Genomic DNA, 26059 nt, shown 5'->3' with positions numbered 1-26059 from the left:
AAATGTACACTCACTCACACCTTTTGTACCAGCGTTTTCTTTTCAAGACCTGGTAGAAAGGTCTAGAGACTCTGTTAGGTCTCTTAGGTCTCTGTTAGGTAGCCAGGGGAGTGTCTCGGCTCGTCAGACAGACTATTTATTTGTGGTGGGGCTCAGCTGTGGAGGCTAAGTCAAGTACATGAATCATACCGTGTGTATGTTGCTGGGTGCAAAGGACAAGTGTCCATTTTAAACATTGGACCAGTTCACCACTTGAAGAGGGGTTTTAAAGTCTGAACGGAGGACAAGTGTCCATTTTAAACATTGGACCAGTTCACCACTTGAAGAGGGGTTTTAAAGTCTGAACGGAGGCGGAACGTTCGATGTGAATTGTGTTCCATTGCGTCTAATGTGTTTTAGATTGGAACGCCGTGTAAGCAAGCTGGCCCTGTGTATTCGTCATTTGGGCACGTTGCTCATTTAAGACCCCCGTGAACAACATTTGTCAAGAAAGTCACTGACTAATTTTATAGAACTATGTACAGAAAAGGGTAACAAATGTTAAGCGAGAGTTTCCTTCAGTTAAAACGGAATATTCCTTGTGTGTTTTACAAGCCAGATGTTGTACTTCCCAAGCAGTGGGCGTTGTCAGTGTGTTAATGAAAGCCAGCCTTTCAAACACACACACACACACACACACACACACACACACACACACACACACACACACACACACACACACACACACTCTGTGACTCTAGGTGTCTTACTAGTGCCTTGGTGACAGTATTCCTTGTTGGCCTTGGTTTCCATGGAGCTGGTATGAATCTCAGAAAGTAGAGCATTGTAACGGTGGTGTGTCGGGAACAGTTCAGTCTGTCGCACCTACATTCAACCCCCCCCATTTAGAGGAACACTCACCACGTTAACCTGAGTCATGGTTATTCATGCAGTCAGGGGGAAGGTGAGCAGGACTGCAACGAGCGAGAGAGAATGAGACAATGTGCGCTGAGCCGAGCCTTTGATCTGCTCTGTGGTGATGAGGCTTTTGGCTGGCTCTCCTGCTCTGTCATGGGTCTGGCCAGAGCACTGTTGATGATAATGTAACAAGTCTTTTTAGGGGCAAAACTCTCAGAGTGAGGATCTGTAGACGGAGGCCAAGATCAGTCAGAGATCGTTTCAGACACAAGCTCTTCGCTCCTTCTTGAAGTCATTTTTTTGCGCCGCTCAAGTAGGCTATGCCTCATTTGTCGTCCGAGTCATTCAGTGTGGAAATAGACTTGCGATATTTAAGCAGTTTGAGATTTTCCTGAAATTTAGTACCAAGAAATATCACATTAAAGGAAAGAATTCTGTCTTCTATTTTGAGTTTAGCGTAATAGCGGTTTCTTCATGGCCGTTGTGTGAAGGTTATCGCGCAGGCTGTATCCCCTCACAGACACATGGTTGGTTTATGACTGCTGTTTTAAAACTACAGGACAAATCTGATTATTTGCCCCGTTTGCCCTTCAAGTGGTCCCCCCATCTGCTCCTTTATCTTGTCACCATGATCACAAAGGGCCTATCAGGGTTGTGTTGGTGGTTATCTTACAGAGGTGTGAGATCAGTGAGGTGGAGACAAAGAGAATGTATGAGAGGTCAATAGGAGTCTAGAAATACACATCCCAAATGGCACCCTATTCCCTATATAGTGCACTACTTTTGACCAGATTCGAATGGGCCCTGGTTAAAAATAATGCACTGTAAAGGGAATAGGGTGCCCACAGATCGAAGGGTATGTTAATCATATTGAATTTAAACCTCCCTCCTCTCCCTCTTTCACGCCCTCTTTCACTCCCTCCCTCTAGCTCGGAGTATTTGTTGCACTCCCTCCCTCTAGCTCTGAGTATTTGTTGCACTCCCTCCCTCTAGCTCGGAGTATTTGTTGCACTCCCTCCCTCTAGCTCGGAGTATTTGTTGCACTCCCTCCCTCTAGCTCTGAGTATTTGTTGCGCACTGAGGATATTTTGGTAAAAGGCCTTTTCTCCTGTATTTCCTGAAAATGAAGACTGATTTCATACCAAACTCGGACAGTCGCAATAAAACAGACCTTTTTGTGTGCGTTTGTCAAGTTGATGAAGTAGTAGTAGAAGTTGTACAGGGTTAAAGTGCAGGGTTAAAGTGCAGGTTTAAAGTACAGGGTGAAAGTACAGAGGAACACCGCTGCCCTCCTGTGGTGTACACCTGTAAGTGCAACATGTCCTTACTTTCTCCCCTCTGTAACATCTCATTCTCAACTATGGTTGAATGCACAACTCCCAATTTGTCCGACTGTAATACCTTTAGCTTTTGAGTGATTTATTTGTTGCCTTTTGAAATCGTATTGATGACTTGTCCTGCCTTACTGAAGCGTGGTGTAACTACATTATTTTCCCCTCAGCTAGAAGTTAGTGAAGGAAACACGGCCTGTTTCGTCACCACAACGCGCCTCTATCATAATGTGTCTCGGAGCATGCAGGCGCCGTCAAGTGATTCTCAGATGATTCATATCAGCTGATATTCCAACCTTTTTTTTTATTGAAAGTGTCTGTGCTAGTGAAACATTTAAAAAGCGTGCTTTTAAAGAGCAGCTGTTGTTGACCTACATGTTTTTAGGAGCACCACGACCACAACTACCCAGCAACCGCTATAGAAACCCAAACCTGATACAGCTGTGTGGTCTTATCTGATGTGCATACAGTTTGAACTCTGGGCTATTTGAACTCTAGCCTCACCCTGAGCCCCAACTGAAGCAGAACATGATTCGTGTGGCCCAGCGGTATATAAGGCACTGCATCTCAGTGCTTGAGGCGTCACTACAGACACCCTGGTTTGAATCCAGGCTGTATCACGACCGGCCGTGATTGGGAGTCCCGTAGGGCGGAGCACAATTGTCCCAGCATCGTCCGGATTTGGCCGGTGTAGGCCGTCATTGTAAATAAGAATTTGCCTAGTTATATAAAGGTTGTAAAAAATGACATCTGACAACAGGATACACATGTACTGTGTGGTTGATACTGGGTAGAGAGGCCATCTGTCTGATGTAGCCAAGTTTAGGGGCCCATATCCATGAAGCATTTCAGAATAGAAGTGCTGCTCTGAGATCAGTTGTTTCTTTTGGACCATAATGGATAGAATCATATGGATGGGGGTGTGATCCTAGGTCAGCACTGAATGCTGCCACAGTTTTGTGTCCTTTGTCCTCTCTCTGTCAGGCAACGTTCTGCCTTTGACCAGCAGAGGTCTCTCTTGGTACATAGTCTTTGAGACTGTCCTGCTCTGACGTTGCTGGACTCATTCAGTCAGTAGTGGCAGACTGTGTGTCTTTCATCAGGCGGTTTGTCTTCTATGTAACAGCTCATCTCAACATCTCGCCGAGTCAAACAGGAAACCACTAGCCTGGTTTTATGACACCGCAAACACTGGACCTTCCATGTTAATCCCAGGAGGCTGCTTCTGCTCCCGTGCCCAGAGAGCCAGGAGAACACACACACACTCCCTCGCTCACACACAGAACACACACACACACAGCGTGGTGTCCAGCCACCAGGGTTTGCCACAGTGAGTCACCAATGCCAGCCAGCTGTGGTTCGTCTGTGGGAAGGAGTAGCCTCTTGGTCCAGGGAGGATTCAGGAAGTGGTTGCTAGGCCAACGCGGCACACAATCACAGACACCGTGGCGGCGCGTTCTGTTTACACAGCCACACACTGAGACGTCCTTGCTGGGTGTTCTCTTCGGTCGACCACTGGCTAGAGGGGACATACTGTAGTTCGCCCTCAGTTGCCTGCAGCGACTATCACATCTTCTAGGAACTGTATCTCTAAAGAGAGAGGACCTGATGACAGAAGGCACTTGTCTTTATAGTGTCGTATCACATCATGCAACCGCTCAATCGACCCCCACCAGCTTTTGCTCGCTTCTCTGAGGAAATGAATCCCACAATGTGGGAGTGTTTGTGTGCTGCTTGCTTGCCAAAGCATTCCTTGAATAGAGATAGGTTTTGTCCATTGTTGATGCTGGGCATTTTTCCCACAGTTAATACTCTTCTCTTCCAGAAGGAGGCACTGTGGTGTTAGCATTGAGACAGTCTGCTATTCTCTCTCCTTCTGTCAGCTGGGAGGAGAGCACAGGCGCTGCTCTAAACCCCCGTAGACTTACATGATCTGTGCAGGACAATAGAATACAGGTAGGCAAGCTATTGCTATGCTGTTTGTGCCTGTCAATGTTTAATGCCCTGCGTTTGGGTGGATGTTAGTCAACTCACTATCTCGCTACATGTCATCTCAACAGTAGCACTGTTGTGGTCTTGGGCCTGTACAACCCCCCCCCCCCCCGCGATTAAAACTTCCTGCTTTTTCTCCCGTCACAGCGGCTGCACCTTGGAATAAACAGGAAGTAACAGAGCAGGAAGTGGACTTATTCTGGCCAACAGGATGTGGTCATGTGGCGGAGGAGGCGGCAGAGTCGGTCAGAAGTGCCGACTCTTTTCCAGAAGCAGTTCCTTCCCCTCTGGCTTTAATGACTGAAGTCTTTAGAATGGCTCAGAATGGGGTTTCGGCACGGCTCCGGAAACCTGGTGGTCCAGCTAGGATGAGTTTAGTGTGCACCAGGACAGGATATAGCCCTGTCAGGTAAAGACCTCCTCTATACGTACGGTTTACACTGGCACAAACACATCCGCATTGTCCATTTAAATAAGAAGAATAAAGGACATAACAGACCAATGAACAGTTAAAAGCAACGGGTGACTGTCCTATCGTTGCGGTGTCTCTTGTCCTTAATTAAGACTGAACATGTAGTCCATCAGAGCCTCTCAGGGTGGAACTGTCAGGGTGGTGAGTACAGTACCTGGATCCCAGTGTAATTTAGAAATAGCAACCGTTTTTGTGATGGGTCTGTACCCAGAGATGAAGCCTAATGTCAGAGTTGGAGAGGAGAGGCACTCCAGACAACACTGTACTGGTGGCCCTGTCGCTCATCTCATCTCTCATGCTCCATCGATACACCAGCTCCTCCAGCCAGAGAGGAACGACCTTCCGCTGACCCACTCACACCAAGGAAATCTCATTTAGCCTACACACCGCCTGAGGAGGAATAGGGGAGGAGAGAGGCAATATGAACTAACCAAATACTGTACTTCCTCCTCAACCTTCACCCACCAACTGCCGGGGCCCCTTCATCTCCGTTAGGGTTTAAACAGGGAAGCCCCACCGATGTCCTCTGCTGTTGTGATGTTCGCTAGTAGCTACGGTAACCTTGCTAGCTGCTCACAGTTCACCATCACCTTTAATGAAATGTTAATCCCATACAAACAGGGTGGTAAAACATGCACATTGTGTTTGGGTTGGGCACTATCCAGATATTCATGCTTTCAAACCGTTCCCTTACCATACCTGGGGTGTATGGTATTACCGGCACTGCACACGAGGAGCGCTGTTTTTGTCCAAATGAAAATATAAATAAAAAAAACTAAAAACATTTTGGACTCTCAAATAATTTAGGCAGCAGGGATCTTGATCCAGGAAGGGTATTGATTGCGTCTTTTGTAATCAGGAAGCTTGATCCTGCAAGCTAGCCACAGGAGCAAGTTGGCTAAGCAAATGCATAGCTGGGAGCCCTGAGCTGGAGATTCATTTATTTGGCAGAACATAGATACAGTGCCTTCAGAAAGTATTCACAACTCTTGACTTTTTCCTAATTGCAGCCTGAATTTAAAACGGATTACATTTGAGATTTTGTCACTGATCCACACACAATGTCCCGTAATGTCAAAAGTGGAGTTGTGTTTTTAGACATTTTTACAAATGAATTAGAAATGAAAAGCTTAAACGTCTTGAGTCAATAAGTGTGGAACTCTTTTTCTTCTGGCAGCCTAAATGAGTTCAGGACTAAATGTACTTAACATGTCCCATAATAAGTTGCATGGACTCACTCTGTGTGCCATAATAGTGTTTAACAACACTTTTAAATGACTACACCATCTCTGTACCCCGCACGTACAATTATCTGTAAGGTCCCTCAGTCGAGCAGTGAATTTCATACACAGATTCAAGCACAAAGACCCGGGAGGTTTTTCAGTGGTTCTCCTTCCGGAGAGGAAGGAAACCGCTCAGGGATTTAACCATGAGGCCGATGGCGATTTTAAAACAGAGTTTAATGGCTGTGATAGGAGATAACTGAGGATGGATCAACATTGTAGTTACTCCACAATATTAAGATAAATGACCGAGTGAAAAGAAGGAAGTCTTTTAAATATATTGAAAAACAATGCATCCTGTTTGCAACATGGCACTAAAGTAATCCTGCAAAAATACTTTATTTTTGGGACAAATCCAACACATCACTAATCCAACACACGTCAGAGTTCCACTCTTCATATTTTCAAGCATGGTGGTGCCTGCATCATTTCCTAGAGGACAACTTGGTTTATTCTGCTTTCCACTGGGAGACAAAATCACCTTTCAGCTTATATTCTGGAGTTGTTTACCAAGATGGCATTGAATGTTCATAAGTGGCCTAGTTCCTAAGTGGCCTAACTACAGTTTTGACTTAAATCAGCATGAAAATCTATGGCAAGGTTTGAAAATGGCTGTCTAGCCATGATCAACAACCAACTTTACAGGGCTTGTGTACTTTAATAAAGAATAATGGGCGAATATTATGCAATCAAGTTGTGAAAAGCTCTTAGACTTTCCCAGAAAGACTCTCAGCTGGTATCGCTGCCAAAGGTGATTCTAACATGTATTCATTCACTCAGGGGGTCGAATAATTATCTAATCAAGATATATTAGTGTTTTTTTATAATAATATAATAATACAATTAAATTCTTCTTCCACTTTGACATTACAGAGTACTTTGTGTAGATGGTTGACAAAAATGACAATTAAATCCGTTTTATTTCCACTTTGTAACACAGCAAAATGTAAAACGTCCGTGGGGTGTGAATACGGAAAGCACTGTAGTTGTAGCTATAAGCAGTGGTCGTTTCAAGCCCCCCCCCCCAAACCTTTTTGAAACGTTGTTGTTGACTGTATTGAAAATCATACCGTCTGTATTGCAAAATGCCCCGGTGTATATATGGTTTACCGCCATTGCATACATTATGCGCTTAAGTTTCTGACATTTACATTCATAGGCTGCTGCTGCACAAGTGCGAGCCGGGTCAAGAGCGTTGGTTGGTAATGAGGTCGTAGGCGAGGAGAGTCCAGAGGAAGCCAGCCAGCCCGCCACCATGGCTGTGCTGGGGTAAGCTACGTATTCACATCATCCTCATTAACCACTGCTGCTTCCGCCTCCGTCTCTGTTGTGGCAACCAACCGTACCTCATTTAGAAAGTGCTAATGCCCGGAGAGGGGTACAGCTGAGGGCGGTGGACGCCCGACAAGTACGCAGTTCTGGGATCATCGCAGATCAAGTGTGTGTTGAGTGGAGGATGGGATGTGGGGCGTAACACACATACACAACCTGATTTAATGTCTTAGACATTCTTACCTAATAGGCTAGTTAATATAGACTGGCGTCCTGTCCAGGGGGTGTATGTATGTTTCCTCATGCCACAGAGACATGAGAGAGGGCTCCTGCGCTGTTGTCTGTTCTTGGCTCGGACAAGGCTTGGTCATCTACAGGTAACTGCCAATATAAAGGAAACTTAATAAAGGTACTGGCGGCTGTGGTGTGGGGTGTGTTTTCCTGGCACGGTTTAGGTCCTCTCAATCCCTTTAGAGCAGGGTTTCCCAAACTCTGTCCTGCCCCTCATGACGAGTGGTCACGAGTTGTTTTTTTGAATCTCCTGTGTAGTGCGTATGGCATGGACGTCTCAGTCACCAGATCTCGACCCAATTGAACACTTATGGGAGATTCTGGAGTGGCGCCCGAGACAGCGTTTTCCTCCACCGTGAACAAACCACCAAATGACGGAATTTCCCTCCAATGGTTTCAGACACTTGTAGATTCTATTCCAGGGCTCAATTGAAGCTGTTCTGTCTGCTGGTGGTGACCCAACGCCCTTTGCTGGTGTTTCTTTTATTTTGTTTTAAAGTGTTTTTATGAGTCCTGGTTTGGATCTGATAGCACAATCAGAGGGGTGGGCAGCGTTTTGGCTTTTCCTCAAGAATCTGCTGATTTTGTTTAAGGGTTATAATGTGGACAGAGTTCCTCTGCTCCCTGGAGAAGAAAGACAGAAACACACACTTTCCTCCGGACGGACATGGAGCGCCAGAGAGCCTGGCATGGACTGATTAGGCCTAATGGTTTTAACATGGGGAAACCGAGTCAGAGGTGCACAACCAGCCACCCTCTAATCACTGCTATCTCCACCCAGTGGGACTGAAAGGGTCCGTATCAGTGCTCTCTATCCGTGCTCTCACTGGACTGTAGGCTACTCACAGATCGGATCACTGACTGAATCCATCTCTCCACAGTGCCGTGCCGCACTGCCTGCATTAGCCCGTCTATGTAATAGAGAAGGAATTACCGGAACAGACAACAGACGGCCCATTTGATCATCACAAGTCTGGTGTTTTGATGGTGTTGGGCATCTCGTCTGGGTTAACTTAGTTTGAATCCCTGTCCTTACTGTAAAGGTGGGCTGAGACTGCATTTTGTGTAGTCTACTGTAGGCTAGATCATATTCGGATCTATGTACCGTGTTGTTGGAAAGGAATGTATTGGCGCTGACGCAGATCGTGATGATAATGTAGTCTTTTTTCAATAGGAGATTGATTCTCTTGCGAGAAGTGTTTCAACAGTGTTATGCTCCCTGTGATGACTGTCAGTGATTTTCTGTGTGTGGATGCCACCCTTGATACATGCTCAGAGGAAAATCAAGGCCACTTCACTTTGCTTCTCCTTCAAACAAGGCTGCTGATTGTCAAATTGCCTGTATAGCATTTCAGCCTTTCCGTCAGTGGTTGGAGTGTACACGAGATGAAATGAGAGATTTAGGAGGGGTAAACTGGCTGGGGTGATTGGGCAGAGACCAGTGCACGTTTGACCCCAAAATTGTGTGTCAATACGGATCTCTGTGGTACCCACCCTCATTTGCCATGGTTACGTTTGAGCTAGCTGTCAGTCTCACTTACAGCAGTGAAACAAAGGTACCTCTAAACATTACCACCTCTTTCCCTCTGTTTTTTTTTCATGTTGTCATCTAGAAATTGGGGGTTGCAGAGGAATTCAAGAAATCCAAAGAAAGACCAAGAGGTGCCACAAATCATTTCAAGATATTCTACAGTAAATATGGACCGTTTTAGACAAGCTAAGGGTATTTGGGATCATTTCTAGAACAATTTCCTTTCACCCACGTGTACGGTATGATACGTTTGTTATTGGTTTCATCTCTGCAATAGATCTACAGTTATAACATCACTGAAGGTCCAGTCGAAATGGCCTTCAGTCATTTCTCCAAGAGTTTTTGTAGACTGGGTGTCTTCTGCAGATAGTGGCCCATGTGAACAGGCTTAGGTTCACTTTTCAAATGGCGCCCTATTCCCTTTATAGTGCACTACCTTTCACCAGAGCCTGGTCAAACGTAGTGCACTATAGAGGGAATTGGGCTCCATTTGGGATGCAGACTTAAGGCGTCAGCATGTTTCAGAACTTGGCTAGGCGAAACGAACGAGTGCTCGCATACTCCCATAAAATAGCTTTGCTTGAAAAACAAGAACAAAGCGGCAATAATGTTTTTCCATTTTGAGACGCCGTAGGCACTATAGACTTCCTCAAAATAGTCAGAATTAACCTAAGATGACTCAAGAAACCAGTCATGAATGTTGACGTTTTTGCAGAGGAGGTCTTTCACGGAACTCAAACCGGCTGCACGCGTGCGCCATCGTGGCTATTGTACATACATTTATTTTGTCCCCTTACACCAAACGCGATCACGACACTCAGGTTAAAATATCAAAACAAACTCTGAACCAATGACATTAATTTGAGGACAGGTCGAAAAGCGTTAAACATGTATGGCAATTTAGCTAGTTAGCTTGCACTTGCTAGCGAATTTGTCCTATTCAGCTAGCTTGCTGTTGCTAGCTAATTTGTCCTGGGATATAAACATTGAGTTGTTATTTTACCTGAAATGCACAAGGTCCTGTACTCTGACAATTAATCCACACATAAAACTGCCAACTGAATCGTTTCTAGGCATCTCTCTTCCTTCCAGGCTTTTTCATCTCTGAACTTATGGTGATTGGCATCTACACTTTCATAGTATTACCACGACAACCAGAAAAACATTTAGTCTTTCAATCATCCACGTGGGTAAAACCAATGAGGAGATGGCACATGGGTACCTGCTTCTATAAACCAATGAGGAGATGAGAGAGGCAGGACTTGCAGCGCGATCTGCGTCGGAAATAGGAACGGCTTCTATTTTAGCCCTTGGCAACGCAGACGCTCGTTGGCGCGCGCGCAATAATTGAATAACATGGATTTCTTGTTTTGCGATGTCCGGTCTGGTCAGCATGTTAGTCGCGCAAATTTTCGGTGCAGTATTTCTCAATGAAAAAGTGTGCATGGAAACTAGTCGTCTCTTGTTGAATGACAACAAAGACTTTATTGAAGAATCCCTACTGTTGACCAATCACCTACGAAGGGGCGTGGACTTTGGCTACCGGCTTCGGCTTGCCTCAAGAAAAAATGTTTGCCCGAAAAGCTGAAAAAAACCCTTATAGTCCAAAACGAACAAAAACGTCACAATGTCATCAGAATACAGTACATGCACAAAGTGTTTAGGCTGGGAGGCATGCGGACGCCTTTAGTGTCAGACTTGGTCTCCTGGAGGAGAGGTCGCTGCGTAAATTGAGTCCCATTCCAGGCAGCATTTGTCAACGTCCTCCAGTCCTCTCTCCTCCCTGCCTGTCATGGTAATTGGCTCAGAAATTATGCAGACTTCTTTATCTTTTGAAATCTGGTACACCAGGGCTCACACAAGATTAATTGCTGTACGAGGGGAGCTGGACTTGTTGTCCACTCACTCTTGAATAATATTAAACCCCAACAGACAATATCCTTTGAACTGAAGCACAGAACAAAGGCAGCAGAACAGATACCTCATCTTTGTCCCAAATGGTGCTATATTCCCTATTGGCCCTGGTTAAAAGTAGTGTACTACATAGGGAATAGGGTGCCATTTGAGACATGTCCTGACTGTCTGGCCTGTGCCACAGGTTGTAATAGGTTGGGTGGAGCTGTCCAATTGGAGTCGATACTACTGGGACTTCTGTTGAACAGTCATCTGACAAACCCCTCTGACAAATCAGGCTGAGATGGTTTATCTAAGTCATTTTATAAAATGATAAAACTAATGCAATTATTTCAAATGGTTACTCAGAGGCTCATTTTGGAGGAGCCAACAGTATCTTGGTCATGGGAAGTTCATCTAAGATATGACTCATATCAGCCAGTACAGTCCCTGGGATGTAGAAACAAATATTGGTAGCCTATCAGATCATTTTCCTGCATGCGTCCCAAATGTCACTCTATTCCCTACATAGTGCACTACTTTTGACCAAAGCCTGTGGTGTGACGTAGATCTGTTAGTGTCCGGTCGGGAGAGACAAGTCTGTCTGGGAGTTATTTATGTGTATAGCGACATCACACATGGGCGGCAGGGTAGCGGTGGTTAGAGAGTTGGACTAGTAACCGGAAGGTTGCAAGTTCAAACCCCCGAGCTGACAAGGTACAAATCTGTTGTTCTGCCCCTGAACAAGGCAGTTAACCCACTGTTCCTAGGCCGTCATTGAAAGTAAGAAGTTGTTCTTAACTGACTTGCCTAGTTAAATAAAGGTAAATAAATACACACACGTTTATTATGACCGTGTCTTTTGAGCCAGACAGTGAAAACATGTACTGAAGCTATGCCCAGTATAAAAATGGTCAAATACTGTTGGCCCTGTGAATTCTGATGACTTGCTCAGTCGACGGCCTGTTAACTGTGCCTTTACAATCCTTGCTCGTACGGATGAACGTCTAAATAGTTGTTAGAGTGAAATATGACTTGTGTAAGCATTTTGTGGTGTTATTTTACAATGCCTATGCAGTGTAAAGCAAGTAAACAGGGATCTTGTGAATGTAGCTTCCTGTGATATGGGACACAGTGTTGACACAGACATTCTTTGTCACCACAAATGAGCTAGTTTGTTCCTTTTCTTAGATAAGCTTTTTCACGGCTTGTTCTATTCTTTGGGACAATGTGTATTGTATCATGTGGATTTTCTGCTGTCTTATGCTGCAAGCAAAAGTGCTTATTCCATGCAGTACAAGGCCAGCCTTGTGCACCTCTCCTTCTCCCCAGATACTGGATAAAGTGTCCATTTCCTCTTAATAAAAATGTCTCCACGGGGAAAGCCTGAATGCCTGTTCTACTCTCCCGGCTCTTTCATTTGGTAATAGTCTCATGTTTAGGATGTATAGCTTTTCCACTTCCACCATGGTGCCACAGTAGTAGTCTCGTACTCTGTGGTCTTGTGAGGGATCAGAGAAAGTGTCTGTCCTTTGCGAGAACATGATTTAGTCAGGGAGGAATTCATTCCCCTATTCCAACAGGATTCCATTCCATTTGGATGCTAAGTATTGACGTTGATTAGTGGTCAGTGTGTACATGTACACTGAACACAAATATGAGCGCAATAAGTCAAGTGTTGGTCCCATGTTTCATGAGCTGAAGTAAAAGATCCCAGAAACGTTTCATACGCACAAAAAGCGTACTTTTTTGAAAGAATTTGTTTACACCCATGTTAGTGAGCATTTCTCTTTTGCCGAGACAATCCATCCACCTGACCGGTGTGGCATATCAAGAAGCTGATTAAACAGCATGATCATTACGAAGGTGCACCTTGTGCTGGGGGCAATTAAAGGCTACTTTTAACGTGTTCATTTCTCGACCATAAGCTGCAATGTTGTTTTAGAGAATGTGGTAGTACATCCAACTGGCCTCACTACCGCAAACCATGTGTATGGCGTTATGTGGGCGTGCTGTTTGCTGATGTCAAAGTTGTGAACTGAGTTCCCCATGGTGGGGTTATGGTTTGGGCAGGCATAAGCTACAAACAAAGACCACAATTGCATTTTGTCAATGGCAATTTAAATGCACAGAGATACCATGATGAGATCCTGAGGCCCATTGTTATGCCATTCCTCCACATGGTAATCTTTACACAATTCCTGGAAGCTGAAGTTCTTCAATGGCCTGCATGCTCACCATGTCACCCATTGAGCATGTTTGGGATGCTCTGGGTCGACGTGTATGACAGTGTGTTCCAGTTCCCGCCAATATCCAGCAACCTCCCACAACCATTGACGAGGACTGGGACAACATTCCACAGGAAACAATCAACAACCTGATCAACTCTATGCGAAGGAGATTGGTTGCCCTGCATGAGGCAAATGGTCACACCAGATACTGGCTGGTGTTCTGAGACCAACCAATGTGTATCAGTTTTCCCAGTCATGTTAAATCCACAGATTAGGGCCAAATTAATTTATTTCAATTGACTGATTTCCTTATAAACTGTCACTCAGAAATCTTTGAAATTGTTGCATGTTGCAATTATATTTTTAGGCAGTATAGTATTAATATTATTAGCAACATCTTGCTTTAAACACTTTTGCCCATGAGGCATCCAAAGCTAAGTGTTCAGTGACTTGACCTCAATCATTGAATGATACATACTGAAGGCCAAACTCAATGTGGCAGTTTACCATCAACAGATTGCACAGTGTGCTGTCTCTGGGTGAATGTTTGTGGTGGTTTATCTGTTGGACTGAAGTGTCCTCAGCTCTCTTTTGTTCTTTCTGTTTTGCTCTGGCTGTCATCTCTCAGTGCACTGTAGAACATGTGTTTGAAGGTTTAGGATCTGATGTGACCATGCAGGTAAGTCAATACCCATTCCTCGTCAGGCAAGACCAAGGTTTTAGACCTACTTTCAAACTGCCAGTCAGTCTTTTCTGCATTGGGTCCTCGTAACTCTTGACTGCATCGCATACTCGATGAACCGCATTGTGCTTGACGAAGTGTAACTTGTTCCTTGTGGGTAACTGTGGGTACTGCACTGGCCTTTCTGTAAATTCTGTAAATCTTAACTACACCAGCAACATGTAACTGGATTTTAAACAAATGGATTTTCTGACAGGGTGTCTGACTTTGACAAGGTTGTGATATGCATCTAGGAACACAATGGGAACTAACCACCCTGTTGACTAACTTGATATGGGTTTATGATACTGTAAATTAAAGAGGAGTATATAGTATTAGAACTCATTCTAATGCTAAAGATGAGCTAATGTGAGCAGAGATGAGCTAATGTGAGCAGAGATGAGCTAATGTGAGCAGAGATGAGCTAATGTGAGCAGAGATGAGCTAATGTGAGCAGAGATGAGCTAATGTGAGCAGCGATGAGCTAATGTGAGCAGCGATGAGCTAATGTCAGCAGAGATGCTAAAGATGAGCTAATGTCAGCAGAGATGAGCTAATGTCAGCAGAGATGCTGAAGATTAGCTAATGTGAGCAGAGATGAGCTAATGTCAGCAGAGATGCTAAAGATGAGCTAATGTCAGCAGAGATGCTAAAGATGAGCTAATGTGCGCAAAGATGAGCTAATGTGAGCAGAGATGCTGAAGATGAGCTAATGTCAGCAGAGATGCTAAAGATGAGCTAATGTGAGCAAAGATGAGCTAATGTGAGCAGAGATCTTGAAGATGAGCTAAAGTGAGCAGAGATGCTGAAAATGAGCTAATGTCAGCAGAGATGAGCTAATGTGAGCAGAGATAAGCTAATGTGAGCAGAGATGAGCTAATGTGAGCAGAGATGAGCTAATGTGAGCAGAGATGAGCTAATGTGAGCAGAGATGAGCTAATGTGAGCAGAGATGAGCTAATGTGAGCAGAGATGAGCTAATGTGAGCAGAGATGAGCTAATGTGAGCAGAGATGAGCTAATGTCAGCAGAGATAAGCTAATGTCAGCAGAGATGCTGAAGATTAGCTAATGTGAGCAGAGATGAGCTAATGTCAGCAGAGATGCTAAAGATGAGCTAATGTCAGCAGAGATGCTAATGTGAGCAAAGATGAGCTAATGTCAGCAGAGATGCTAAAGATGAGCTAATGTGAGCAAAGATGAGCTAATGTGAGCAGAGATGCTGAAAATGAGCTAATGTGAGCAGAGATGAGCTAATGTGAGCAGAGATGAGCTAATGTCAGCAGAGATGAGCTAATGTCAGCAGAGATGAGCTAATGTCAACAGAGATGCTGAAGATTAGCTAATGTGAGCAGAGATGAGCTAATGTGAGCAGAGATGCTAAAGATGAGCTAATGTGAGCAGAGATGCTAAGATGAGCTAATGTCAGCAGAGATGCTAAAGATGAGCTAATGTGAGCTAATGTGAGCAGAGATGAGCTAATGTGAGCAGAGATGAGCTAATGTCAACAGAGATGCTGAAGATTAGCTAATGTGAGCAGAGATGAGCTAATGTCAGCAGAGATGCTAAAGATGAGCTAATGTGAGCAAAGATGAGCTAATGTGAGCAGAGATGCTGAAGATGAGCTAATGTGAGCAGAGATGCTAAAGATGAGCTAATGTGAGCAGAGATGCTAAGATGAGCTAATGTCAGCAGAGATGCTAAAGATGAGCTAATGTGAGCAAAGATTAGCTAATGTGAGCAGAGATGCTGAAGATGAGCTAATGTCAGCAGAGATGCTGAAGATGAGCTAATGTCAGCAGAGATGCTGAAGATGAGCTAATGTCAGCAGAGATGCTGAAGATGAGCTAATGTCAGCAGAGATGCTGAAGATGAGCTAATGTGAGCAAAGATGAGCTAATGTGAGCAGAGATGCTGAAGATGAGCTAATGTGAGCAGAGATGAGCTAATGTGAGCAGAGATGAGCTAATGTCAACAGAGATGCTGAAGATTAGCTAATGTGAGCAGAGATGAGCTAATGTCAGCAGAGATGCTAAAGATGAGCTAATGTGAGCAAAGATGAGCTAATGTGAGCAGAGATGCTGAAGATTAGCTAATGTCAGCAGAGATGCTGAAGATGAGCTAATGTCAGCAGAGATGCTGAAGATGAGCTAATGTGAGCAGAGATGCTAAATATGAGCTAATGTCAGCAGAGATGCTGAAGATGAGCTAATGTCAGCAGAGATGCTGAAGATGAGCTAATGTGAGCAGAGATGCTAAATATGAGCTAATGTCAGCAGAGATGCTGAAGATGAGCTAATGTGAGCAGAGATGCTGAAAATGAGCTAATGTGAACAGAGATGCTAAAGATGAGCTATTGTCAGCAGAGAAGTAGCCTTCTAGTTTTCGTAAAAGAGCAGAGTAGGAACTGTGATCCATAGTCAGTGTCACGTCGTCATACCCCTTCCCCAATGCCAAAATAGCACACACTGACATTAACTGATGAGTCCTGTGAAAACCATCTTGTGTTATGCTCCCACCATGAGTGTCAGTGTCGCCGGGGAGTCTTCAGGTCTCAAAGACTTGGTCTTTGTCCCAAATGGCACCCTATTCCCAACATGGTGCATTACTTTAGACCAGGGCAGGATGGTGCACTATATAGGGAATAGGTTGCCGTTTGGGACATAGACTGCCTGTCCATATTATTGATTTGTGCCAAACTCCCAAAGACATGAATTTAACAGTTTCATTTGTGCTCTGCTTATTGGAGTTTAATTCGGTTTTGTGGCTGCGCTCTGGGGGGTTACGGTGGTGAAAGGAAGAGCGATGTGACTAAGTATGTTGAGGGCTTTTAATGCTAATAGTGGTCTGTCAGAGAGAACAAAATGGAGAAGGAAGAGAACCTTTGGCAGAGAGAGAGAGAGAGAGAGAGACAGACCGTGAGAAAGAGAGAAAGATGATGACCTTTTGCTGAGAAAATATTTTCGTTTTTCTGGGAATAGCTATGTGATTTTATAAAAAATGAACATATCAGATGACTATGTGGAGTAGGCCCTCTCTTGTAACCACCTGATGACCTAATTCATTTATCATGGTTTGTCAATACCTTTAATGAGCGCTAATCTCCTCTGAGATCTCCATGTATTTGAATTATAATGTTTTCTAATCCAAATCCCGCCCAATGTAATGGAACCAAGGGGATAAGTAATTGCTTATCAAACTGGAGTCGGACGGTGTTCTATTTCTGAAGACATCAGCAGAACTATAATTTCTCATTACCAAACTGTCACTCCGCCCACTCAAATGTTCCCTCGAACTCCAATTAAAGATAGGTCCAGTTCCCCTTAGGACCCTGAAGGTCCCCATGGATTGTCAGTCTCAGCCCCCCCCCATTTTTAACTATGTGACCTGTTGACAGGGTTGTTAAGGGTTAGGGCACATCAGTGTCAGCACTCATCAATAATACAGCGTTGAGCTCTTCCAGATGCATCGTGGTCCAGGACGAGGCCTTATTCATCCTCCTTGACCAATGACCATTGGCTGCTGTCAGCTCACATATAATATGCTGCGCCCCAAATGGCAACCTACATGGTGATCTACACCTGGCCAGAACCTTATTGAACAGAGCTATTTAGTTGTAGCTCAGTTGGCTTATGGTGTTGGTACTCTATATACTCTAAGCCATAAAGCTAGATGATGATTCTTCATTAAGTGGGTACTAGTGTAGGTCTAGGTCTCATCAGGGGCCCCATTACTGGATGAGATGAGAAACGCCGAGCCGTTGAAAGGCGAGCAGAGGGACTCCCAAATCACACACTGTTCCCTATGTAGTGCACTACTTTTGACCAGAGCCCTATTGGGACCTGATCAAAAGTAGTGTGCTTTGTAGGGTGCCATTTAGGATGAAGCCGTTCTTTACTGGGGGAAATGCTTAGCTGGCATCACAGGAAGGGGAGGTATTGGACACCCGGGACTCCTCCAGACGCTGTCTGATGAAACACATTTCTGCTTCAGACCTTTTTTTTTCTTGCTGCTCGCTTTTAATTGTGCAGTTTTATTGCGAAAAGCAAGGGAGCCCTTGTTTCCTTTGCTGCGCTCTACACGAGCGTTGGGTTGGTCACATTGTGAAACAATAGAATTGCTCAATGTTGATACAATTGAGCTCAGCCAGCTGTATCGTGAGGAACGATGCAACTTCCCTCTACTCGGCCCGGCCGGGCCAGGAAATAACAGTCAGAAGGCATCTTAACTCAATTTAAGATGTTATGACTTTGGCCAAGTGTGTGTTGTTCACTGGCCAGACAGATGCTATGGAGAAAGACTGGCATTGTTTAAAACATCATTTATTACCGTTGGTTTTGCAAAATATCTCTTGGAATGAGGTTTTTGAGAGGAGAGAGCTCAGGATGTCTCTAGCTTCTTTCTGGAAAGCTGTCCCTGGCTTTTTGTTTTAAGGAGCTAGCTGAAAAGTGATTTAGCACACATGGCATTCAGATTTCCGCTGTCCGGTCAGAAAGGTTAGACAAACAAGTGTCTGTTTACATCACTGCCGGAATAACACCAACCTTACCTACCGTCCAGGGTAGAGGTCGCATCCCCTACAAAGAACTGGCGTATTATACTGGCACGTTCTCCGAAATGGCTGCAACTAAGGCCCAGTGTCTCCTTGTGCAGGAAATGAAGCTACATGGAAATAGAATGATTAGTGTACTGTGTCTTTAAACACCTCAGCCCATGCGTGCTGGGAGAAGGAGTAACAAACCATCTCCATGTCCTATTCCCTGTGCAGTGCACTACGTTTGACCAGAGCCCGTAGTGCAGTATATAGTGAAAAGGGTTCCATTTGGGACTAGGACATGGAGAAACAATACATTTCGCCCTGCTGCGTTAGTCGCCATGTAAACCTTCTGCAACTGAAGGTATTTATTGCCATTTCCGTCTTCCTGTGTCTGCCAAGTGGACATTAGTATCAGCCAGGCTGAGTGGGTTTTACTGGCTCTATTTGATTTACGAGTGGGGAGGGAGACTGTGTTCTTAACAAACTTATCTCTGTGGTGCAGCGTCAAGCGCGCCGGGACGCTATTCCGTCGTAGACGTCGTCACTGAGCTGTTCAAACACACTCGCGTCTTTAAGCTTTTCTTCCTCTGCCGCGACACAAGTCGTTCACAGTTAATTGAACACCCACATTGTAAAATATGCCCATGATATCTGGTTAAGTGTTGATTGGCTTGAGAAGCCGTTAATCGAGGAAAACAGAATAAATATAGCTTCAATGTGATTAAGGGTGATACTGTGTGATGAATGATTCTCATTAACTGTTCTCCCACCAGGCTTTGGAAGTTAGTTGGTGTCTTTCTAGTATAAGTGCTCATAACTCTTCAAACTATACCAAATGATCCTAATTCTTCAGACTACCCAATGATCCTAATTCTTCAGACTATACCGAGGTGCTTAATTGGATGGTATTCTATTTATTTAACCAGTAGGTCAACAGCAACACACATTGAATAGCTCTGTTGGAAGTAGGCCTTTTGTTATTGGAGGTAAAGGTAACTGCCAAAATAATGGAAACACTTAAGTAAACGAGGAATACAAAGTATATTGAAAGCAGGTGCTTCCACACAGGCGCAGTTCCTGCGTTTAATTAAGCAATTAACATTCCATGAATTAAAATGCTGGATAGGCCAAATGACATGACAAATGAGCATGAAAACAATGTAAATCAAATGCCTTGGACGTCTCAGTCACCAGATCTCAACCCAATTCAACACTAAAAGGAGATTCTGGGGCGTCGCCGGAACAGTGTTTTCCACCACCGTCAACAAAACACCAAATGATGGAAGTTCCAGAAACTAGTAGAATCTATGCCAAGGTGCATTGAAGCTGTTCTGGGTCGTGGTGGCCCAACCCCCTATTATGACACTTTATGTTGGTGTTTCCTTTATTTTGGCAGTTACCTGTATGCAGAGCGTCTTGTACCTTTTTCTTCTCCACGCCTTCATCACCATGTGCTCACCGACCTCTATTGAGTGGGAATGTTGTCAGCAGCTCTTCCCCTGGGATATGAACAGGTCTCACAGATCTCGAAGGTTAACACAACCATCAGATGTAGGCTAGTTAATGTGAGAACAAGCTTTATCCAGGTTTCATGTGTCCGATGAAAGATGTGGACTGTAGTTTTAGTTTCAATTTCCTACAAGCTTATGTGTCGTTTCCCTTTTGCCGAATGAACTATGTAGTATACAGTCAGCCATGTCTGGCCTTTATTCCCGGAAATGGTTCATGTCGTCTTTATACATTTAAATGACTATAGCGCCGTCCCCAATTACTATTCCATTCTGTCCCTATAATTCAATGTAGGTCTTATTCAGAGAAACTTTTCCCACATCTGTCTATTGTTTCCGTTAAGTGAAATATATAGGGGTCATTACGCTCAAACTGCTCCTTCTATTTCTAGTCACAATTGTTCTACATTTGAACATGATCCTACATTCCCGGGCTAGTCAGACTTTGTCTCTCTGTCGCTCTGAAATATGCACCTTGTGGCTGCGTGCACGTGCGTGCATGGGTAGGTGATTGAGGGCCATCGGGTCAAGGACAATACGGAGGCGCTGGCAGTGTTCTGGCTCGGCTCGCTCTCGGTGGACTCGTGGTTACAGCAGTGGGAGTGTGGGGTTGCACCCCGGTCAGACATTCCATCTCCCTGACACCCACCAGACTTCAAACCACTTTGACATCGGTCTTGAGAACAGATGAACACTTCCACAAGGGTTCTATGTGCGTCTACATCATTTACAAATCATCTGTCAAGTCTACATGATTTAATGGGTGGATTGGATCGGATTGATGTGGTTGAGTGTTTGGCTGTGTGTGTGTTGCTGACCATGTCTTATAGTAAAAGACTACAGACAACTCATCTCTCCCCTCTCATGCCACAAATCAAACAAAACTCATGAAATGGTCTAGACCCAATACGAACAGTACCTCGCAGTCTACTACTGACCGTGGTGGGTTGTTTTCACCACCTCAAAATATCTGTTACATTTGTAGGCTGCAGACAGTTACTCAGCTAGTTATGATGATGTTATTGGCCTGGTTGGGTCCATACATGTTAGTATGCGTCCCAATTGGCACCCTATTCCCTAAAAAATGTATTATGTGCGTATAGCTTTGTATTCCTAGGTATTAATACTGCTCTGTTGGAGCTAGAAGCACCAGCATTTCACTGCACCTGCAATTCTGTGTACGCGACCAATGAACTTTGACATACCGATCCTGTCAAATACACAGGAAGACCGACACACTTACACGGTCTCTCAGGGCAATCAGCACACATTAGCAATTGCGTACCTAGTCATTCTCAGGGAAGACCAACCCTGTTGAGTGTATGCCTGTGTGTGTGGACAAGTAATTATTTTGTGACTGGGCCAAGTCTGTGCTTGCCAACACCGGTAGCAATTAGTACGGCGTAAGGGGAGCTTCACCCCCCCCCCCCCCCCCCCACACACACACACACACACATACACACACACCTGGTCGTGTGGGGGGGGCGTCACTAGGGATGGGTGACGTTAAGAATTGAATGGCATTACTACTCTTACCGATACTGCTTATCGATCCAGTTCTTTCATGGTATTCTTATTGGTTATTTTTGTTATTTTTTACGGGGGGAAAAACGAAACAAATTAAGAACAATATTAACATTGCTTTATTTTCTGACATGTAAAATAAAGAATGATTTACAGCAAAAGAAACCAATGAAATTAACAATATTATGGCCGTTTACATTGCATTCCACGAGGAGACTGCGTGGCAGGCTGACTACCTGTTATGCGAGTGCAGCAAGGAGCCAAGGTAAGGTGCTAGCTAGCATTAAACTAATCTCATAAAAACAATCAATCTTCACATAATCACTAGTTAACTACACATGGTTGATGATATTACTAGTTTACTTAGCTTTTCCTGTATTGCATATAATCGATGCGGTGTTAATTTATCATTGAATCACAGTCTATTTAACAAGCGCATTCGCTAAAACAGCACTGTCGTTGCACCAATGTGTACCTAACCATAAACATCAATGCCTTTCTTAAAATCAATACACAAGTATATATTTTTAAACCTGCATATTTAGTTAATATTGCCTGCTAACATGAATTTCTTTTAACTAGGGAAATTGTCTCTTTTCTTGCGTTCTGTGAAAGCAGAGTCATGGTATATGCAGCAGTAGACCATTTCTTCATTTATAGACCATTTCTTCCTAACAAAGGCCGTAATTAACTTGCCAGAATTTTACATAATTATGATGTAACATTGAAGGTTGTGCAATGTAACAGCAATATTTAGACTTATGGATGCCACCCGTTCAATAAAATACAGAACGGTTCCTTATTTCACTGAAAGAATAAATGTTTTGTTTTCGAAATGATAGTTTCCGGATTTGACCATATTAATGACCTAAGGCTCGTATTTCTGTGTGTTATTATATTATAATTAAGTCTATGATAGAGCGGTGGTAGGCAGCAGCAGGCTCGTAAGCATTCATTCAAACAGCATTTTGTATATGAAATACAAATGGTATAGAGAGAAATAGTCCTATAATAACTACAACCTAAAACTTCTTACCTGGGAATATTGAAGACTCATGTTAAAAGGCTTTCATATGTTCTCATCTTCTGAGCAAGGAACTTAAAAGTTAGCTTTTTTACATGGCACATATTGCACTTTTACTTTCTTCTCCAACACTTTGTTTTTGCGTTGTTTAAACCAAATTGAACATGTTTCATTATTTATTTGAGACTAAATTGATTTTATTGATGTTTTATATTACGTTAAAATAAGTGTTCATTCAGTATTGTTGTAATTGTCATTATTACAAATTTATGGCTGAAATCCCACTACCGGGATCGATATGACAACAGCCAGTGAAAGTGCAGGGCGCCAAATTCAAACAACAAAAATCTCATAATAAAAATTCCTGAAACATACAAGTATTTTACACCATTTTAAAGATAAACTTGTTGTTAATCCCACCACAGTGTCCGATTTCAAAAAGGCTTTACAGCGAAAGCACACCAAACGATTATGTTAGGTCACCGCATAGTCACAGAAAAACACAGCCATTTTTCCAGCCAAAGAGAGGAGTCACAAAAAGCGGAAATAGAAATACAATTAATGACTAAGCTTTGATGATCTTCATCAGATGACACTCATGGGACTTCATGTTCCACAATACATGAATGAATGTTTTGTTCGATAAAATTCATATTTATACCCAAAAATCTCAGGTTACATTTGCGCGTTATGTTCAGTAGTTCCAAAACATCCAGTGATTTTGCAGAGAACCACATCAATTTACAGAAATACTCATAATAAACATTGATAAAAGATACAACTGTTATGCTTTTTTTTTTTTTTTTTACCCCCTTTTTCTCCCCAATTTCGTAGTATCCAATTGTTTGTAGCTACTACTATCTTGTCTCATCGCTACAACTCCCGTACGGGCTCGGGAGAGACGAAGGTTGAAAGTCATGCGTCCTCCGATACACAACCCAACCAAGCCGCACTGCTTCTTAACACAGCGCGCATCCAACCCGGAAGCCAGAAACACTGTGCACCTGGCAACCTTGGTTAGCGTGCACTGCGCCCGGCCCGCCACAGGAGTTGCTGGTGCACGATGAGACAAGGATATCCCTACCGGCCAAACCCTCCCTAACCCGGACAACGCTATGCCTGGGCACGAACCCAGAGTCTCTGGTGGCACAGCTGGCGCTGCAGTACAGCGCCCTTAACCACTGCGCCACCCGGGAGGCATGCATAGAATTTTAGATCCACTTATCCTTAATGAAACCGCTGTGTCAGATTTTTAAAAACTTTACGGAAAAAGCACACTATGCAATAATCTGAGCACAGCGCTCAGACAACAAAACAAGCCAAACAGATACCCGCCATGTTGTGGAGTCAACAGAAGTCAGAAACAGTTGCCTTCCTCAGTCTGTCCCAGGTGGCGTCACTCACCGGACTCCCTTTAAATCTGGGGTCCATTGCTGTGGCCTCATGCAGGAAGGCTTGAATGTGCTCATCCTGATAGCACTCGGAGAGGGTCTCCCACACCTTCTCTTTGATGGTTGCCACAAACGTTGTATCTTCATGCTTCACAGTGAAGTGCTCTTCCAGTTTGTGGAGGATGGGCATGATCTGTCCACAGTTGGCGTTCTTTTCACATGACACACACAGTGTGGATGTTTCGAGGATTCTGATGAGCTGGACAAACTCCTCGGCCTTATGGAAGTCCTCGTCCTTCAGTCGGTCCAGGTTATCCTTGGTCGTTGCTTTTCGCAGTCGTGGGTCCAAGGCTGCTGCTTGGATCGCTGCCTTCTGCTCCATGAATCTCTCTATCATTAGATAGAGTTCCATCTGATCTTGACATCAAGGATGAGTGAGTGTTGTTGCGGAAGGCCAGAAACGGCAAAAAAAACAAACATACATTTAATTACCGCACACTTGAATATTGAATTAAATTGTGGCAATTTCAAAATAATACTTTAATAGATTGAACTGGCTTCTTACCAAGGAGCTGCTGCTTTTCTTTCAAGCATGTTTTGGACATCGAGGATGTCTTGAACCACACGCCCACTGCTCTGATTCAGGCTGGACATTTATCAATGGAAGTCATTTGGTTGATTTTCTGCGCTGTCAGATTCAATGTGTGTGCAAAGCATCCTATTTTTAGGATGTGTAGCTTCTTGATGGCAACATCCATATAGTCAGCATTATCAACAGTCACAGCTACAATCTTGTTCGGCTCTATCGCAAACTCTTCCAGAATGTCTGAGATCTCCTCTGCCAATACTTTGCCAGTTTGCGATTTGTACACAGTCCTGGTGTGGAGGACATTCTGTTTTACACTGCCCTGGTGCACGTCCTTCAGCTCAGTGATCACATTGGCCTTTTCTACACCACACCAGGTAGGAATGAATGTGTCACTGTGGTAACTCCTGGAGGGAGGGGTATATTTGTGGTTGAGTGCCTTGCTCATCTCCCTACAGTAAAATAAAAATAGTTTTCATGTGTTGGATTATCGTTATTTAATTATTGTGTTGTGTGTTGTAGCGTGATGGGACTAACTCTTTTATACTACTATATCCTAAACATGAATACAACTCAATATATACTGACAGACTGTTACCTAAGCCCTTGGACTCCACTGTTGCAAAGGGGTGTAGGCCTTTCACTCTGAACTTGGTCACGGCTAGGTGGCACTCATTCACCCCCTCCTCAGTCATCCTCCCACTCGCTGCCAGCGTGAAGGGTCTTTGGGTTTGTCTTTTGCCTGTACCAGCGGTATTGGAGGGAGGAGTGGGTTGGTTCATTGTAGCTGCAACTTTAACAAAAATGTTGCATAATCTTTTCAATAAGGTGAATGAATTTCTGAACGCACCCATAGCTAAACAATCAGCTGGCTAATGGTTCCTTTTGATCAGGGACCCATGTTCTCATAATCTAGTTATCTCCGTGTGTGGGTTCTAGGCTGCTAGCATACATACCTAACGTAGATCAGACAACGAAAGATTGACTATGAGCTGGGCAGTCAAACTGTGCATTTCTCTGCCTGTACATGATGCACTTTCCATAGATGTTTCGACAGATTGCTCGTATTTCCGCCCTTAAAAGGCAACGAGCATTGTGGCAACGAGCATTGTCAGCATCGACACACTTTTGAACACTTAGCTCTCTCCGCCATCGTCACTAATTAAGAGCGTGTACTGTAGCGTGTGAGAGACACAGGCTCCGTGTGAGAGACACAGGCTCCGTGTGAGAGAGACAGGCTCCGTGTGAGAGAGACAGGCTCCGTGTGAGAGAGACAGGCTCCGTGTGAGAGAGACAGGCTCCGCGTGAGAGAGACAGGCTCCGCGTGAGAGAGACAGGCTCCGCGTGAGAGAGACAGGCTCCGCGTGAGAGAGACAGGCTCCGCGTGAGAGAGACAGGCTCCGCGTGAGAGAGACAGGCTCCGCGTGAGAGAGACAGGCTCCGCGTGAGAGAGACAGGCTCCGCGTGAGAGAGACAGGCTCCGCGTGAGAGAGACAGGCTCCGCGTGAGAGAGACAGGCTCCGCGTGAGAGACACAGGCTCCGCGTGAGAGAGACAGGCTCCGCGTGAGAGAGACAGG

The 26059-nt window shown here is 44.3% G+C and overlaps 1 protein-coding gene and 1 pseudogene across 8 annotated transcripts in view; one reads left to right on the top strand and one right to left on the bottom strand.

Annotated features, from left to right (window-relative positions):
* Positions 1-26059, top strand: part of LOC110530242 (partitioning defective 3 homolog) — a 254199-nt gene that overhangs the window by 67916 nt on the left and 160224 nt on the right. The window lies entirely within an intron of this gene.
* Positions 23852-24500, bottom strand: LOC149982050 (E3 SUMO-protein ligase ZBED1-like; annotated as a pseudogene).

This window comes from Oncorhynchus mykiss, chromosome 8, assembly GCF_057628025.1.
Source record: "Oncorhynchus mykiss isolate SJ-2025 chromosome 8, ASM5762802v1, whole genome shotgun sequence".
Lineage (NCBI taxonomy): Eukaryota > Metazoa > Chordata > Actinopteri > Salmoniformes > Salmonidae > Oncorhynchus > Oncorhynchus mykiss.
The sequence above is the reverse complement of the archived record's forward strand: the minus strand, read 5'-3'. Positions and strand labels throughout refer to the sequence as shown.